Source organism: Lagenorhynchus albirostris, chromosome 17 (genome assembly GCF_949774975.1).
Source record: "Lagenorhynchus albirostris chromosome 17, mLagAlb1.1, whole genome shotgun sequence".
NCBI classification, from domain to species: domain Eukaryota; kingdom Metazoa; phylum Chordata; class Mammalia; order Artiodactyla; family Delphinidae; genus Lagenorhynchus; species Lagenorhynchus albirostris.
In genome coordinates this window covers 38,414,056-38,417,880 of record NC_083111.1, presented here as the reverse complement: position 1 = coordinate 38,417,880, position 3,825 = coordinate 38,414,056, and the positions used below count along the sequence as shown (strand labels likewise).

At 34.4% G+C, this 3,825-nt stretch overlaps 1 non-coding gene across 1 annotated transcript; it reads left to right on the top strand.

Moving 5' to 3' along the window:
• The first annotated feature begins 2,989 nt into the window (after positions 1-2,989).
• On the top strand, positions 2,990-3,096 carry LOC132508447 (U6 spliceosomal RNA). The gene has a single exon (XR_009536586.1). It is a non-coding gene; the product is annotated as a U6 spliceosomal RNA (small nuclear RNA).
• Positions 3,097-3,825: the final 729 nt, after the last annotated feature.

The following is a 3,825-nucleotide window of genomic DNA, read 5'->3' as shown; positions in this document are numbered from 1 at the left end:
AAGAAAATACATCATGGATGATCCTTCTACTCTTTGTGTATTTACATTACTTCCTGGGTTTTCACTGCACCTTTACGTTTCATTTTGAGTAGATTAGACACAAAATAAATTTGAGTATTAGGCATGAGGTGTATGTTGTTTGAGGGAAACTGTTTTACTAAATACATTCAGAACCATAAAACTCTTTATTGATTCAGGTTCATTTACAGAACAGGAAGTGTAAATGGAGCCAATAATTTTAAGGGCTGTAAATGGCTTTGAAGAGTTTTATAAATGTATAGAAAAATATCTAAATGTATTTCATGTTGTTTCTGAGAAACATTTTATAATTTGGAGAAATTAACCATGAGAAAGAATTTTGTTTCCCTAAATAAAAAGATTTTATTTTTTTTGCAAGTGACATGAAGAAAAGATTTAGAACAATTTTTGTCTTTATTTTTACTTCCAGTCCTGTGGATTGGGAGTCTCTTCCAGGTCTGGATATCCTTTGATTCTGTCCCTATCTCTGCCTTCTGGATTCTGTTCCTAGCTCCGTATCTATCCTACCTTCTTCCATGGTTCTCAACTTAATTCTCTTATGGTAACAAGCCAATTATAGGCTGATTTCACTAGTGCAACTTATTGTGCTGAATACTGGAGCCATTTGCCTAGATTAAAAGAGGGGGTGGGGAAGATTAATATAATCTATTAATCTAGTGATTGATGGTCTCATAAAGCACAATATACAACCTACTACATTTTACTAGGAAATAGACTTAAGATTTACATTTTTTCTCCTAATATAAGCAATAAGCTCATGTTGTATGTGCAGTTGTTACTAACAATGTCCATATGAATTATCCAGTTCTCTTAACAGTAATAATAATAGCCAACACGTATGAAGCATTTAGTAGAATTACTGTTGTGGCAATTCACATGAGAACCAATAAGGGCCTTATAAAATTTATGTTAGATACAATTATGTCCCATCTCCTGAAATGAGAGTATTTTGAAAGCATAGATCATGACTCACTCATCCCAATATTTTCAGTGCCTAGAAAATGTCTTCCAAAGGTAAAATTCAATAAATGTGTATTGTTGTTTTGCTTCTGATTTTAATTGTATATATTACAAATAAAGTTGAAACCCCCCCAAGAGAGTACTCTCCCCTCCCAAGAGGTAGAGAGTACCCTCCCAAGAGGTAATCACTATTATAAATTTAGTGTTTAACTTTCCTGAAGATATTCTTATATTTTTCAATATAATAGATTTTATATCCATATACAACATGATATTGCTTTGGCAAGTAGTTAAACTTTATACAAATTATATCATATAATAGATGTTATTTTATAACATTTTTGTCCAACATTACATTTTCAAAATATATCTATGTTGGGTTGTTTTCAACTCTAGTTAATTGATTTTAACTGTGGCATAGCAACATTATTTGACTATACCTAAATGTTGAATTTTGTCAAATGCTTATGTATCTATTGATATAATTAAGCATTTTTTTCCTTAATCTATAAATTTGATGTGTTGTGTTATGATATATTTTTCTAGTGGTGAATCATCCTTTCATTCCAGGAATACATTCTAAATTCTATCTTGGGGACTTCCCTGGTGGTGCAGTGGTTAAGACTTCACCTGCCAATGCAGGGGACATGGGTTCGACCCCTGGTCCGGGAAGATCCCACATGTCTCAGAGCAACTAAGCCCGTATGCCACAACTACTGAGGCTGTGCTCTAGAACCTGTGAGCCACAGCTACTGAGCCTGTGTGCCACAACTACTGAAGCCCGTGCACCTAGAACCCGTGCTCTGCAACTAGGGAAGCCACCACAATGAGAAGCCCGTGCATCACAACGAAGAGTAGCTCCTGCTCACCACAGCTAGAGAAAGCCTGCATGCAGCAACGAGAACCCAACACAGCCAAAAAAAATTAATTAATTAAAATATAAAAGTTAAATGAATAAATGAATTCTATTTTGTCTGATATTAACATAGCTAAAATAACTTTCTATTTATTATCTTCAGAGTACTTACTCAACTATTTATTTTTTCATTTCTTAATTATCAACTCTTCTGTATGTTCTGTTAATAGTAACACATTTTAGTCTAGTTTGATACTAGAGGTATTTTAATAGGAGAGTTTAATATGCTTACACTTGTTGTGATTGATATATTTGTCCGTATCTCTGTTTTCTATCTTTCACTTTCCAATTACCATGTTGTGTTTGCATTTTTAATATTCTTCATTTATAGATTTTTAATGCTTTCTAATGCTTTTTTAATTTCTATACAAATTTGGAAGCTATTGATTTCTTTTCATAGTAGTTACTTTAAATTATTGACATTAAAAACTTAGTTTAAAATTTTCTTAGGTGAAGAGGCAAGCCAAAACTTGGAGAAAATATTTGTAAAACACATATCCAAATAAGAACTTGTATTCAAAACATGCAGAAAACTTTCTAAACTCAAAAATAAGGAAACAAACAACCGAACTTTTAGAATGTGGAAAAGATCTAAACAGAAACTTCACCCAAGAAGATATACAGATGGCAAATAAGCAAATGAAAAGATGCTCAACATCATAAGTCATTAGGGAATTGCAAACTAAAACAATACTACACACCCATTAGAATGGCTAAAACTTAAAAAAAAAAAAAAAAAGACTGATAATCCCAAATGCTGGTGAGGATGTGGAGCAACAAGAACTCTCATCCATTGCTGGTGGGACTGCAAAATGGGTACAATCATTTTGGAAGACAATTTCTTACTAAGCTGAGCATAATCTTACCTTACAATCCAGCAACTGTGCTCCTAGTTACCCAATTGAGTTAAAAATGTATGTCTGCACAAAAATCTGTGCATGAATGTTTATATCAGCTTTATTTATAACCACCAAAACCTGGAAGCAACCAATATGTCTTCAATAAGTGAATGGATAAACAAACTATGGTACATCTATACAATGTAATATTATTCAGTCATAAAAAGAAATGAGCATGCTCGCTTCAACAGCACATATACTAAAATTGGAACGATACAGAGAAGATTAGCATGGCCCCTGAGCAAGGATGACACGCAAATTCTTGGAGCATTCCATACTTTTTATTATCAAAAAATCTGGGAACAATAGATGTTGGAAAGGGTGTGGTAAAAAAGGAACCCTCCTGCATTGTTGGTGGGAATGTAAATTGATACAACCACTATGGAAAACAGAATGGAGATTCCTCAAAACATTCAAAATAGAACTACCATATGACCCACCAGTCCCACTACTGGGCACATACCCTAAGAAAACCATAATTCAAAAAGAGACATGTACCACAAAGTTCATTGCAGTACTATTTACAATAGCCAGGACATAGAACCAACCTAAATGTCCATTGACAGATGAATGGATAAAGAAGATGTGGCACAAATATACAATGGAAGATTACTCAGCCATAAAAAGAAACAAAATTGAGTTATTTGTAGTGAGGTGGATGGACCTAGAGTCTGTCATACAGAGTGAAGTAAGTCAGAAAATAAAAATGGTACTGATGAACCTAGTTGCAGGGCAGGAATAAAGATGTAGACATAGAGAATGGACTTGAGGACACGGGGTGGGAGGGGGAAGCTGGGGCAAAGTGAGAGTAGCATTGACATATATACACTACTGAATGTAAAATAGTTAGCTAGTGGAAAGCAGCAGCATAGTACAGAGAGATCATCTTGGTGCTTTGCAATGACTTATAGGGGTGGGATAGAGAGGATGGGAGGGAGGCTCAAGAGGGAGGAGATATGGAGACATATGTATGCCTATGACTGATTCACTTTGGTGTACACCAGAAACTAA